Source organism: Thamnophis elegans, chromosome 16 (genome assembly GCF_009769535.1).
Source record: "Thamnophis elegans isolate rThaEle1 chromosome 16, rThaEle1.pri, whole genome shotgun sequence".
Lineage (NCBI taxonomy): Eukaryota > Metazoa > Chordata > Lepidosauria > Squamata > Colubridae > Thamnophis > Thamnophis elegans.
The window spans coordinates 2935498-2951491 of NC_045556.1; positions in this window are offsets into that span (position 1 = coordinate 2935498).

Below are 15994 nucleotides of genomic sequence, written 5' to 3' on the forward strand. Positions count from 1 at the left end.
AGCGACTTCTCATCAGGAGGCTTCAAGACAGTGGTCTCAACTGGGTTTAGAGCCGAGGTGGCGCAGTGGTTAGAGTGAAGTACTGCAGGCACTTCAGCTGACTGCTAAGCTGCAGTTCGGCGGTTCTAATCTCACCAGCTCAAGGTTGACTCAGCCTTCCATCCTTCCGAGGTGGGTGAAATGAGGACCCGGATTGTTGTTGGGGGCAATATGCTGACTCTGTAAACCGCTTAGAGAGGGCTGAACGCCCTATGAGGCAGTATATAAGTCTAACTGCTATTGCTATTGCTATTGTTTATTGCTTGGGAGATGAGGGATTAGCCATCGTGCTAAACCCACCATGGGTGCCTTTAATGACACTACTGTCAAGCCTGCAAGCCATATATTCTTTTTTGGACTTTAGACCTGCCATTATTCCATTATGCATTTTCTATTGTGGTGAAATACATAACAACATTCTTCTTAGAAAACCAAGGTCATCCTTTGTCTCTGCACCTGGCCGGAACTGGATGGGTGGAAGCTGCTAATGTGGCAGGGGAAGTTTGGACCATGGAATGGACTTGTTGGTATGGGGGCAGGATCTTGAACTTTCAACTGGGTGGGAAAACCTGGAAGCTTTCAGATTCGGGTTTTCCCAGATGTGCCAACATGGCGCTTTTAATAAATTGGAACTTTGAGGAATCCTTTGCCGCGGGCTCTGATTTAATTTTGGATGCTATTTGGAACCCTGACATTAACCCGAATCTCCTTTAAAGTACTTCACCAGCTACCCCGAAACTTGGGGTGCTATCCAGGGTCCTGAGCCCCTGTTTCCCTGAAAATAAGCCCTCCCTGGATAATAAGCCAAATCGGGCTTTGGAGCACATGTACTAAAATAAACTCTCCCCCCAAAATAAGCCCTTCCTGAAAATATTGCAACACAGCAGCAGCCATGAAGTGACCATGCTTGTTGCCTCCTGCACTTCAAAAATAATAAGACCTCCCCGAAAATAAGGCCAAGCACTTATTTCGGGGGTCAAAAGAAAATAAGACCCTGTCTTATTTTGGGGAAAACACGGTAGAGTGGCATACTTCCTTGTCAATCGCTTAAAGAATTCATTTATTAACTGCTTTTCAGCTATTAACAACCCTCGGATGAGGAAGTTTGAAAGCACTGGTTGAACTTCTTTCTAATCTTTGAGAGTCTCTGCTGCTCTCTGAGCTTGGTTATTTTCTTGCAGACGTTTCCCTACCCAAACTAGGTTACATCATCAGTGCCCAGTAAGGAGTGAGATTTGCCACTATTTTATATTTTAGTGGCTTGCTCTGTTAGTTAACCTGCTTTGTTAACCTGCTGTTAGTTAACCTGCCCTGTTAACCTGCTTTCTTCTCTATTTTATATTTTTTGTATTCTTTTAGAGTTGTTTTTATGTAAGCCGCCCGGAGTCCTTCGGGATTGGGCGGCATATAAATTCATTAATTAATTACCTCCACTAGACAAATTACCTCCACTAGACCGATTAGATCCCACAGATTAGGCCTCCTCCGAATTCCATCCGCCGGCCAGTGTCGACTGGCGACTACCCGGAGGAGAGCCTTCTCGGTGGCTGCTCCGACCCTCTGGAACGAACTCCCCATGGAGATTCGAACCCTCACCACCCTCCAGGCCTTCCGCAAAGCCCTCAAAACCTGGCTGTTCCGACAGGCCTGGGGCTAAAGAGCTGTTGCCCCCGTTTCGAATGGTATGACAGTTGTGTGTTTTTAAATTATGTATTGTTATGTTTCGTTTTTTATTTTTTTGTCTGTACCCCCCTTCCCTGATTTGATTTGTTAGCCGCCCTGAGTCCCCTTCGGGGGAAAAGGGCAGCATATAAATATAATAAAATGAAATGAAATGAAAATGAAATGAATTAAATTTACAATTTACAATTTTAGTGTTTGTGGGAATGGTCTCAGAAGTGTTTAATTTAGGCTGTGTATTGTTAGCTTGTTTGACAATTCCTTGGTCAATTCCTTGGTCAATTCCTTGGTCAATTCCTTGGTCAATTCCTTGAAACAATACCCTGACAGTGTGGGGTTGGACTAGAAGATCTCCAGGGTTCCTTCCAGCCCTATGATTTTACCTTTCTACAGGCTCAACACAAAAGACAAAGAACAAGGCAGCCTTGATGTCTTACTTTCAGCGCCCAGAGACATCTGTTTGTGCGCTGAAGAGATTGAGATGCTGTGGGGGGGGGGGACCCAGCGTAATTTAATGCAGAGGAGAATTTTCACTCTTCAATAGAATCAGAATTTTATCCGGAGAAGAATACATTTCGAGGGCGCCAGTCATTATCTAGCTATTATTGTGGTGATGTTATCAGTCTTAAAAAAAGGAGAAGTTAGAAGCTCAACCAAGTATAAATACCAAAAGATCAGAGTGTGTTTTTCTATCACTTTGCCACAGGGCATCGTTGATATCGCAAACCCTTTGCTATCATCTCCTGCATTATGAATGGAATCTCTTTAATTGCATTGTGCTTGGACCCATCTCTGAGAATTAACACCAACAAACTCACAATACATACAATGGCCAGAAGCGACAATGGGTGCGTGTGTTTGTGTTTTATGAGTTCAAGTTATTTATTAAGTCATCCTTCGGTTAAAAGGAGACAGATTTGGGAGTAAGTAACTTCTCCTTGGGCCTCCAAAGAGTAACATTTAGATTAATTATAGGCAAATCTTTTTGAGTTTTTTTCCTGCAATTCCTGCCAATCAGCCAGTTTCACGGATCAGTTTCATAATCAGGAAGAATATTATCTTCAAGTAAATAGGATGTAAAGGTTTTAGAATAGAATAACAGAGTTAGAAGGGGCCTTGGAGGTCTTCTAGTCTAATCCCTTGCTCAGGCAGGAAACCCTATACCATTTCAGACAAATGGTTATCCAATCTCTTCTTGAAATCTTCCAGTGTTGGAGAATTCATAACTTCTGGAGGCAAATTGTTCCACTGATTCATTGTTCTCACTGTCAGGAAATTCCTCCTTAGTTCTAGGTTGCTTCTCTCCTTGATTAGTTTCCACCCATTGCTTCTTGTCCTGCCCTCAGATGCCGTGGAGAATAGTTTGACTCCCTCTTCTTTGTGGCAGCCCCTGAGATATTGGAAGACTGCTATCAGGTCTCCCCTATTCCTTCTTTTCATTAAACTAGACATACCCAGTTCCTGCAACCGTTCTTCATATTTTTTATCCTCCAGTCCCCTAATCCTCTTGGTTGCTCTTCTCTGCACTCTTTCTAGAGTCTCCACATCTTTTTTACATCATGGTTTAGATTAGTAATGGCAAACGTATGTCACACACGTCAAAGGCGGCACACGCCTTTGAGTGACACGCCAACATTCACCAACACCCAACAACTTATTCTCAAAAGCACGCACCATTCTTGTGTGATTTTCAGAATCTGCGGAGGCTGTGTGAGAATGGGGTGTGGTCCAGGGATGTGGTCCATGAAACAACTACTGGGCAAAAAGTTATAGTCCTCTACAACAGGACTAAATGTTTTCCGATGGCTCCTATCTGTTGTCATCTTCTTTAAGAATTATGGATTGATTGTACCAGGGAAGCCTCTGTTCTCCTTAAAAGGTTCCGACAAACTCTTGGATTTAAAAAATGCAATCAATGCGTGGTAGAGAATGCACTTCCTTGTAAAGGATTTCACTAATCTATAAGACTGTTTGTTTAGTTTTGGCTTAGCCAACGAAGGGAATCTAGTAGTGGATCTTAGAACCCATGTTTTTTTTTAAAATTTAAAAAAATCCTGACATGTTTTCCAAACTCAGTGAATTGTTCAATAAAACGGAGGAGCTCTCCTTAATAAATAAGCAGATTCGGAGTCGGTGTTACAATTGGAGATTGTATCGCCCCAGGAGATAACCGTTGTTGTGGTCCTGCTGACTGGTGTTAAAAAGAAGGAAGGAAGGAAGGAAGGAATGGAGGAAGGGAGGGAGGGATGAGAAATGATAGGAAGGGAGGGAGAGAAGGAGGGAGGGTAGGAAGGAAGGCGAATGGATAGAAAGGAATGGAGAGAGGGAAGAAAGGAAGGAGAAATGTTTGGAAGGAAGGAAGTAGGGAGGGTGGGAGATAAAAAGGAAGGTAGGAGAAATGATAGAAAGGGAGGGAGGGATGAAGGGAGGGAAAGATGAGAAATGATAGGAAAGGAGGGAGAGAGGGAAGGAAGGTAGGAAGCAAAGAGAAATGATAGAAAGAAATATAGGGAGGGAAGAAAGGCAGGAGAAATGGTTGGAAGGAAGGAGGGAGGGAGGAAAGAAGGAAGAAAGGAGAAATGATGGAAAGGAATATAGGGAGGGAAGAAAGGCGGGAGAAATGGTTGGAAGGAAGGAGGGAGGGAGGGAGGAAAGAAGGAAGAAAGGAGAAATGATAGAAAGGAATATAGGGAGGGAAGAAAGGTGGGAGAAATGGTTGGAAGGAAGGAGGGAGGGAGGGAGGAAAGAAGGAAGAAAGGAGAAATGATAGAAAGGAATATAGGGAGGGAAGAAAGGCGGGAGAAATGGTTAGAAGGAAGGAGGGAGGGAGGGAGGAAAGAAGGATGGAAGGAGAAATGATAGAAAGGAAGGGAGGGAGGAGAAATGATAGGGAGGGTGGGAGAGAATGAAGGAAGGAGAAATGATAGAAAGGGAGGGAAAGAAGGAAGAAAGGAAGGAAGGAAAGAGAATTGGTAGGAAGGAAACGTGGCTGGGGGAGAGAGAGAGAGAGAGAGAGAGAGAGAGAGAGAGAAAGAGAAGCAACTTTTTTGCTACTAACAACAACGCTAGGAGAAGTTTGCAATCACCTCGTCGCTTTCTTGGCACTAACAATGCAAATGGAGAGAGAGATAAATTTCATTAGCAGCCGCCCGCCGCCGCCGCCGCCGCAGAAGCACAAAATGGGCCGAAGTGTTCTGGGGGCCGTTTCACTTAATGGTCCGTGGGCCCTCCCCCCTCCTCCTGGTGGATGGCTTCAGATGGAGATGGCTCGTTTTACGTTGTAAACTTTATGGCTCCTTTTTAATGTTTTCATTTGTCTACCGTTTACGGGATTCTGAGGTTAAAAAACCCATTTCCTCGTTCCGTTGGCTCCCTGACCAATGGCAGCCAGCAAAGAAACAATAACAGGGGCTTGTAATTTAATATGTGATTTGGGGGAAGATAACATCAATCACGCCGCAGATAATCTGGGAACGGAGGCGGCATCGGCCAAAGCCACCTTCTCTAGGCGGTGCGCGATGCTCATTCTGTCCTAATGTCATCACGTTGGGGTGATATCTGGACTTCCAGATGTTGCTACATTATAACTCCCCGCGGTCCAGTTGCCCAACCTTATTAAGGGATGCTGGGAATTGCAGCTTATCGACACCTGGAAGGTCACCCCAATGAGGTTGATTGGGTATTTGGAGCGCAGCGTTTTGACACACAACACAGCGGCTTTCAATTCACCGCCGGGCCAGAGGACTCAAATAATAACTTTCATCCTAGCTGCCATCCTTTCTCATCCCATCCAATGGAGCCGTGTGATAGGACAGTGTTTCTCGCTGGCTGGGGAATTCTGGGAGTTGAAGTCCGGACATCTTCAAGTGGCCAAGGTTGGGAAACACTGTGATAGGAGGCCTGCAAAACCGGTGGAAAAATGACATCCTAACATTCATCTATATCAGTAGAAAAATTCTTCTTGGTTGGACGGTCCTCATCTCTCGCATTGCTCAATGCTCAAGTGACAAGCAAACTCTGTTAAGTCCAAGTGAAACAGATTTCAAGGAAGGCAATAGGTAAAAGGTAGCAGTGGTGCAGGGTTTCCTGCCTTAGGCAAGGGGGTTGGACTAGCAGACCTCCAAGGTCCCTTCCAACTCTGCTATTCTAGTCCTCATAAGAATGAAGAGGATGTCGTGAAGTCTGACCACGTGGACAAAGACGGAAGAAAGAAGTGTGGAGTTGAGTTAGAAGACCACAAGCTCACCCAGATGCAGAAATAGATTCTACTGGATGGATTCCAATAGAAGAAATATTTACTCTCTGAGCACTGGTTGTTTTCTTGCAGACATTCCATCGCCCAACTAGATTACATCAGTGGTAGAAGGGAGTGGTGGTTTGTGGAGAGGAGGAGGAGGAGGAAAAGGGAGGAAGAGGAGGAGGAGAGGAAGGAGAAGAACTTTACCAGACTACATCACCAGTAATGATGATAACCGTCACTATCAAAGTATCGTCAACACCATCGTAGCACTGATAATGTTATCTAGTTGGGTAATGAAACAGCTGCAAGAAAACATCCAAGCTCAGAGATCACCAAGGATGTCACAGTCCTCCTCTTCCTCTTCCTCTTCCTCCTCCTCCTCCTCCTCTCTGCAAATCTCAATCCCTTCTAGTACTGATGATGCTACCTAGTTGGCTAATGAGACGTCTGCAAGAAGACATCCAAGCTCAGAGATCACCAAGGATGTCACAGTCCTCCTCCTCCTCCTCCTCCTCCTCCTCCTCCTCCTCCTCCTCCTCCTCCTCCTCCTCCTCCTCCTCCTCTCTGCAAACCTCAATCCCTTCCAGCACTGATGATGTTACCTAGTTGGCAAATGAGACGTCTGCAAGAAAACATCCAAGCTCAGAGATCACCAAGGATCCCACAGACAGAATGTTAGAAACAAATTCCTACAGTAGGAACGGAATGACAGTGGACCTAATGACCCATCAAGGCTGTGGTGGGCACTTGGCGTGTTTGGATGGAAGCCGGACAGTCCCTTCCTGTTGGAGATCCTTTAATGTGAATCCCTGCCGCGAACCAAAGGTTAGTTCTGATAGCTTAAATAGCCCCTTCCGGCCATCTCCCTCTATAATATCATGGCTTCCTCTGATGTGCACATCCTTAGCGCCGCTGTCTCTAAATTACTTTGGGGACATCAACATGTTGTGGGTGAAAACCTTCTCCATGCTGGTAATTACACACATTTTACAGCTGAGTCAGACTCCAGGAGTAGCACCCTCAGTCGCATATTTAATTATCTCCTTTGTCTTGCATGGTTGTTCACCCGCCATCTGGAGGGGAAAAAAAAAACAACTTCTAGCTTACTAGAGAGTGGAACTCAGGCAATAAAAGAAAGGGCACAATTAATTGTCCTCCCTTAAAGGGTGGCTCCAGAGAGGTCAGGCCAATTTCTCAAGCGCTTAGGAGAAGGGGCAAATCGTGAGATGTCACTTGGTCTTCTCCCTACTTCTTCTTCGGGTAAAGTTCTCCTTGGCTTCACCCTCATCAGCGTTGGCATGTGGCACAATTCCTAAGATCTACCTAGTTTCAGTTTCAGTTTTCAGTTTTGGTTTATTTGTATGCCGCCCTTCTCCAGGAGGGACTCAGGGCGGCGAACAACTCAAAGGGGAAAGGGAACATACACAACAGTACACATAATTAAAATACACGAAAATCACACAGCCATACCAGTCGAGAGGGGAGGGGAACTCATCAACCCCAGGCCTGCCGGCACAGCCAGGTTTTAACGGCTTTCCAGAAGGCCTGGAGAGAGGTGAGGGTCCGGATCTCCGCGGGGAGTTCATTCCAAAGGGCCGGAGCTGCTACAGAGAAGGCCCTCCCCCGGGTAGTAGCCAGATGGCATTGGCTGGTAGACGGAACCCGGAGGAGGCCGACCCTGTGTGATCTAACGGGTCTTTGGGAGGTAATTGGCAGCAGGCGGTCTCTCAAGTACCCAGGTCCAATACCATGAAGGGCTTTATAAGTTACGACTAGCACTTTGAAGCGTATCCGGAGACCGATCGGTAGCCAGTGCAGCTCACGGAGGATAGGTGTAACGTATCAACGTTACAACCTAGGGTGAAGAATGCATTGTAGAGCTAAGTCTGAATGCTCACCACATACTAATTTCTCTTAAGTGAGAAATTACAGTGGGTGGATTATAACGATCACGAATGCGGTAGGAATCAGTCAAAGAATCTCTCCTTTAAAACGGGCTCACCAAGTTATTGCGGGCCATGTACAAAGAAGGTCCATCTCCCGTGGGATACTTCTTGAGGTGAGGATGGACAAGCTTTGTTGGAAGGCTGGAAGAAATTCAAACCAGCTTCATGTCCAAGATGACAAGTTTCTTCTGACACTGGGTTCTTCCATGGGTGTTAAGCCCATGTTTGATTATGTTTTAAAGCATAGCAAACTGTTCGAGGGCTCAGTGGCCAAGACGCTGAGTTTGTTGATCAGAAAGGTTGGCAGTTCAGCGGTTTGAATCCTTAGCGCCGCGTAACGGAGGGAGCTCCCGTGACTTGTCCCAGCTTCTGCCAACCTAGCAGTTCGAAAGCACATAAAAAATTGCAAGTAGAAAAATAGGAACCACCTTTGGTGGGAAAGGAACAGCATTCCGTGCCCCTTCGGCGTTGAGTCATGCCGGCCACATGACCACGGAGACGTCTTCGGACAGCGCTGGCTCTTCGGCTTTGAAACGGAGATGAGCGTTGCCCCCTAGAGTCGGGAACCACTAGCACATATGTGCGAGGGGAAACTTTATCTTTAGGGGCCGAGAAAAAGTCTGCGCGGTCATCCCAACAGAACCTCATGAAGCTCTGAGTGATGATCATCACGAGAAGGTATATCTCAGATACTTCATCTCGTATTTTTGCTTTTTTGGAACGAAACGTATTAAATGGTCATTTTGTTCATCGGATGAGCTGACAGCAAATCAAACAAGATGTCTTCGGTCTCCTCCTCCACCGCCACCTGCCAACTTCCATTGGAGACTCTGAAAATGCCGACGGATAACTGATGCCTTGGGAGACTGGAACTGAGCCATTGCTGATTTCAGAGCAACGAGGGTTGATTAAAAGCCTGGGCGAGGAGTTGGGCTTTGCAGTCCCACCCCCCCACCCCCAGCTCCTTCCTCGAGAAACGAATAAAATAAAATGAGGATTTATTCCCTGTGAAATTGTTTGGTCATTGTTGGGAAGATGGATGAGCTGAGAAAGGAGGAGGCCAATGTAGCAAAATGGGGAACGGCTGAGAGGGAGGCATTTTTGATTGCTTTCTGTGTATCGAAAACTGCTGGGCGAGGGGGCTCGACCCGTTTTATTTACTCAAGCCTCTCCGTGCAGCACATTAAAAATGACAACAACACCGGATGGCGGGCTTTGGTAGATTAAAGCGGGGGTTTTTTTGCAAGTACAATTTTATACGTACCGACTCGGAACAGGGAATCCTGCTGAGTTCGGGGAACTGATTCCTTTTGGATCGTCCTCGGGAGTTTTTAAAATTAAAACGCAGAATAAAGCAGGACTGGGGGGGTCTATTCAGACACAGCGTGTTGATCCTCTTCCTCAATTTGCCGTCCTTCAAATGGAAGTGCCGTTTCTGGAATTTCCAGAAGAGACCCGAGGTGGCGCAGTGGTTAGGGTGCAGTACTGCAGGCCACTTCAGCTGACTGTTATCTGCAGTTCAGCGGTTCTAATCTCACCGGCTCAAGGTTGACTCAGCCTTCCATCCTTCCGAGGTGGGTGAAATGAGGACCCAGACTGTAGGGGCGATATGCTGACTCTGTAAACCGCTTAGAGAGGGCTGAAAGCCCTATGAAGCGGTATATAAGTCTAACTGCTATTGCTATTCTGCCCAGCGTATCAGCTAGGAATGTTTGCAGAATTCGTTGACCCTAGAAAGAGTCATCTAAGCCAACCACAAAAGCCAGAAAATACCCACAGAGATGGCCACCTTGACCAGGGGTGAAATCTACTCACCTTTGCTATTTCCACGGGTGCCACCTCCATGCGTGCGCAGGAGCTTCCCCACATGTGCAGAGCATCAAAATGATGTCCATGCTGACGAAGTCTGCTACTGAACATGCCTGGCAAGCGAGTAAGCAAACAGCGAGGTAAGCAAACAGCTAATATAAATGGCGTGGCACAGCTGATCGTTGGAAGAACCGGTTCGCCTGAATTTTTTATTTTAGCATTAGAATTTAGAATCTTAGCATTTTTTTTTACTACCAGTTCGTATGAACAGGTGGCATCTTTGCTACCAGTTTGGGCGAACCGGTAGCATTTCACCCCATTCTTGACAGAATGGGAAAACTGGCCACAGCCAACTGGCCATGACCAGCTCATCGTGGTCAACTTGTCACAGCCAATTCGCCACAGTCAACACACCACAGTCAACACACCATGGCCAATTCACTGCGGCCAACTCACCACAGTCAACACACCACAGTCAACACACCACAGTCAACACACCACAGTCAACACACCATAGTCAACCCACCACAGTCAACTCACCACAGTCAACACACCACAGTCAACACACCATGGCCAATTCACTGCAGCCAACTCACCACAGTCAACTCACCACAGTCAACACACCACAGTCAACACACCACAGTCAACACACCATAGTCAACCCACCACAGTCAACTCACCACAGTCAACACACCACAGTCAACACACCATGGCCAATTCACTGCGGCCAACTCACCACAGTCAACTCACCACAGTCAACACACCACAGTCAACACACCATAGTCAACCCACCACAGTCAACTCACCACAGTCAACACACCACAGTCAACACACCATGGCCAATTCACTGCAGCCAACTCACCACAGTCAACACACCACAGTCAACACACCACAGTCAACACACCATAGTCAACCCACCACAGTCAACTCACCACAGTCAACACACCATGGCCAATTCACTGCAGCCAACTCACCACAGTCAACTCACCACAGTCAACACACCGCTGTCAACTCACCACAGTCAACACACCATGGCCAATTCACTGTGGCCAACTCACCACGGCTAATTTCAAGTGGGAAAACTCGCCATGGCCAACTTGCCATGGAACATGGAAAAATACCTCTGGATTTTTTATTTTTTCTGTCAGCAACCAGAGGGTCTTTCCTGCTCAGGCATTAATCTGATACAATCAGACCCACCCCCCCAAGATGAAAATGGGGAGAGGATTCTTCTGACAACCCACAAAGTAGATAAGGAAGTGGAATTTCTTCTTGGGAAACCAGAAAAGATGCTTACAACTTTATGGATTGCCTTCAGGGAAATGAATATATACATATATCTACTGTATATATAAAATTCTGCTTCTTGCTTGCCTGTAACTTTCCTTCTTTGAGGGAGAAGGAGGAGGTGGGGGGATGCATTTTTAAAAATGTTGTTGAGCTCTTCTTTTCTTCATTATTTAGCCATTAATTTCTCACTTGTTTGGAAATACATCCATCATGTCTTTATTTGGTGGTATAACTTTCATTTATCTTGGTGGCGTTGACATCATTTTTCCCCTGAAGAAGAAGAAAATTATATCAGACTAAACCAGTAATAATTCTAGCTCTCTATTAAGGGACCTACTTGCCTCCTTCAACTCAGTATGTGCTGGATGTTTTGGACTACAACGTCCAACATTCCCAGCCAGCAGCATCCGACGATCATTTTAGATTTAGATTTTAGATTTTATTAACATTTATAGGCCACCCTTTTCCCTGAGGGGACTCAGGGCGGCTTACATAAAATAAGGAGGTGGGGGTACAAAACAATAACATAAAACAATACATGAGAGTAAAATAGTACACGACATTCATTCATCATCCGGGTGGGGACAGATTGTGTTCTTTATCCCCAGGCCTGATGGGATAGCCAGGTCTTAAGGGCTGTGTGGAAGGTCTGGACGGTGGTGAGGGTACGAATCCCCACGGGGAGATCGTTCCAAAGGGTCGGAGCTACTACTGAAAAGGCTCTCCTCCGTGTAGTTGCCAGTCGGCACTGACTGGCAGATGGAACTCGGAGGAGGCCTAATCTATGCGATCTTATTGGTCGCAAGGAGGTAATTGGCAGGAGGCGGTCTCTCAAGTACCCAGATCCACTACCATGAAGGGCTTTATGAGTGACAAGTAGCACCTTGAAGCGCACCCAGAGATCGACAGGTAGCCAGCGCAGCTCGTGGAGAATGGGTGTTATGTGGGCGAACCGCGGTGCGCCCACAATCGCTCGCGCGGGCCGCATTCTGGACTAGCTGCAGTCGCCGGATGCTCTTCAAGGGCAGCCCCATGTAGAGCACATTGCAGTATTCCAGCCTAGAGGTCACAAGGGCCCGAGTGACTGTTGTGAGAGCCTCCCGGTTCAGGTAGGGTCGCAACTGGCGCACCAGGCGAACCTGGGCAAATGCCCCCCTGGTCACAGTCGTCCAATGGTGGTCGAAAGTCAGCTGTGAATCCAGGAGGTTACATTTTTGGTTACATTTTACCTACACATATGTACCGTGTTTCCCTGAAAATAAGACAGGGTCTTATTTTCTTTTGACCCTCAAAATAAGCGCTTGGAAGATGTCTCCGTGGTCATGTGGCCGGCATGACTCAACTCTGAAGGCGCACGGAACGCTGTTACCTTCCCACCGAAGGTGGTTCCTATTTTTCTACTTGCATTTTTACGTGCTTTCGAACTGCTAGGGTGGCAGAAGCTGGGACAAGTCATGGGAGCTCACTCCATTACGCAGTGCTAGGGATTCGAACCGCCAAACCGCCGACCTTTCTGATGGACAAGCTCAGCATCTTAGCCACTGAGCCACCGCATCCCTAAGAAGGGCATATATGGTGTATTTCTGCCATGAAACAATGTACGGTGTATCCCCTCTGGAAGCCCTTCAGAGTAAGCAGGGCTATTTCCAGATATTCCTCCACTGCAGAACGCCATTCAATTAAGAGCCAAAAATTAATTATCTGTCTGACTAGCTCTGGAATCAGAGGTCAGATCTCATTTTTTCCGCGCCTACCTAAAATCTCATCTCCGAGTCTGCCGACGGGAGTAAAATAAGAATCCGCTACATGAAACACTGGGAACAAATTCAAGACGAACATCTCCTCCGTTGGAGAGGACCAGCAGGTCAGTTTCCAGAACGGCCTGGCATGTCCTCTTCTTCACTTCTGGTCCTGTCGAAAGGTTGGTTGGCATGTTCTCCTCTCTGGCTTTGGAACCCAGCCTCAGTTCTGCCAAAGGCAGCTTTGCTGTGCAACTTCACAACAAGGGCTTGCCAATTCACACCTTGATGTTGTTGGTTTTCTAACCAAGGCGCGAGGAAGGGAACAGCTGCCTTGAGATGGCCTTACAGCTGCCTTCTTTGCAATTCTTTTTAAAACCACGGTTTTTTATTATTATTAAGCATTTAGAAATTAGCTGGAAATCTCACGTGAGTTTGGGCAGCTACTTTTGACTCTCTGGAGGGATCTCTAGAGAGAGAGAGAGAAAGGCGGATTTTGGCAGATGCATTTAATAGATAGAGAGCAAGTGGATAAACAGATGAGGCTGAGGAATTAACAGCCAAGCTTAGGGTGACTTAAGATTTATGGGAGCTGCCCAATTCTTTGTAGAAATTAAATTCCTCATGAGGCAATAAAAATAAGATAAGGGTGGATGACCTGAATATTCTAGACCTGGTTTATATATTTGTAAAAGGTGATGGTTCCCCTCGGACATATGTGCTAGTCGTTCCCGACTCTAGGGGGCGGTGCTCATCTCCGTTTCAAAGCCAAAGAGCCAGCGCTGTCCGAAGAGGGACTCCGTGGTCATGTGGCCGGTGTGACTAAACGCCGAAGGCGCACGGAATGCTGTTCCCCTTCCCACCAAAGGTGGTCCCTATTTTTCTACTTGCAATTTTTACCTGCTTTCGAACTGCGAGGTTGGCTATTCCGGCAGGCCTGGGGCTGTTGACCTCATGAATGAGGTCCAGCCCCCGCCCAGATTGAGTGCATGATGTGATCTTTTAATCTGTTTTTTTCTCTATCTTTTAATTCCTTATTCTTTTTTAATAATGTATTTCTGTAAGCCGCCCGGATTCCTCCGGGATTGGGCGGCCTGTAAATTTATTAAATACTTAAATACTTAAATACTTCTTCAGAACGGAAGGAGCTTCTTGGATGAAAAGAAAAATGTTTTTTTGTGGGGGGGGGGGATCAGGAAGCCCATTTGCCTTTTGGAAAAGCACCTTTGGGGCAACCTCTAGGAAGTGTCTCCCTAGAGAATCTATGTGGAGGATTGAGACAAGAAAAGGAGAAACGTAGGATAATGGGGTTGGGATAAGGGACTTTGGAGGTTTTCTAGTCTGACCTGTGGCAGGAGATCCTATACCATTCTGGAGAAAGGACTGCCCAATCTCTTCTTGAAAACCTCCACTGATGGGGCACCCACAACTTCTGGAGGCCAGCCGTTCCACTGATTAATTGTTCTCGCTGTCAGAAATGTTCTTGACTTTAGGATGCTTCTCTCTTTGAATGATCATCCCACCATGCTTCTTGTCCTGCTCCCCCCCCCCCACCCAAGTGCTTTGGAATTACAGAATTATGGAATAAGAGAGTTGGAAGCAGTGGTGGGTTGTAATTGTAATTGTAATTTAATAAATTTATATGCCGCCCAATCCTGTAGGCTTACAAAGTACAAGAGTAAAATAAAAGTTAAATATAGGGAAAGAGGAAACAGATTTAAAAGCAACACACCATACACTCAACCTAGGTGGGGCTGGACCTTGTTCATGGGGTCAACAGCCAGGTTTTAGTGGCTTACGGAAGGCCGAGAGGGTGGGAAGGGTCCGGATCTCTGCGGGTAGATCGTTTCCACAGGGCCAGAGCAGCTACAGAGAAGGCTCTCCCACGAGGGGTCATCAGCTGGCATTGTCCGGTTGACGGCACCCGGAGAAGACCCAGCCTGTGAGATCTTATCAGCCGTTGGGAGGTATGTGGCAGAAGACGGTCTCGCAGATATCCGGGTCCTAGGCCATGTAGGGCTTTAAAGGTATAACCAGCACCTTGAATTTACCAAGAAACCGAAGAAGCTTCTGATCTGGAGGCTGCCTTCACTACCAACGGTCTCGCAGATATCTGGGTCCTAGGCCATGTCGGGCTTTAAAGGTAATAACCAGCACCTTGAATTTACCAAGAACCGAAGAAGCTTATCGAATGAGAAGTGAAACCTTTTCAAGGAAAATGAAAAAAAAAATGAGGAAAGTCCAGCTGGAAGAAACATCTTCGGGACTGGGGTTGTAGGGTAAGCCGTATACCTTGCCTTGAAACGGCTAACCAAAGCCGACGGCCTCTGAAATCTGGAGCAGAATCTGCCTCTATCCAGACTCCACACTTCCCGTTCCGTCACCCTGGTTGGTAGTCAAGGCAGCCTCCAGATCAGAAAGCAACGAGGCAGCCCCGAGAAAGGCCTTTCCCCCAGGAGAGGAGCTACTTGTTCAGGACTAGATTAATTTGCCTGGGCAACTTGGGTTTCATCAAAAGCAGGACGGTTATTTCCCCCCTCCTCCTCATCCCGAGGGACTTCCGCTTCTTAGCCCAGATGAAAGATCTAAGGGAACCACGGAGAAGCAAATTTTTTTTATTTATGTGATGAAAGGGTCTCGTGGGAAGTGGGGGGGGGGAGGTAAGCGGGGTGGTGGATCTGCCACAGACCACTAACTCGCTGCTCAATTTTCAGTTTGAGTGAAATGTCAAGGTGTATTTTGAAAGTCTCTGTGCGGTGGAAGGATGGGGAAGGCAGCCAAGACTCTGGAGGGAGGACCACAAACCAGAACTCATTCCTGCATCAAGGAAAAAAGGGGGGTGGGTGGGTGGGTGGGTGTGAAAAAACGAAAAAGGAGTGATGGTATTAAGGGACAGGGAATTATTTATTCTGTCCCGAGATTTTATTTTATTTTGGGAAGGTCTGAGTCGGCAAGGGTTCAGCACAGAGGTAGGGATTTTCCTGGGACTGAAAATAGAAGTGTTCATCAACTTATGACCAAAATTGTGGCCGAAATTTCTATCGCTAAGTGAGACATTTCCCCAGTGAGTTTTGCCTCACTTTACGACCTTGTGTCAGGGTTCCAAATAGCATCCAAAAGTAAATCAGAGCCCAAGGCAAAGCATTGCTCAAAGTTCCAATTTATGAAGAGAGCCATGTTGGCACATCTGGGAAAACCCGAATCTGAAAGCTTCCTGGTTTTCCCCACCTAGTTGAAAGTTCAAGATCTTT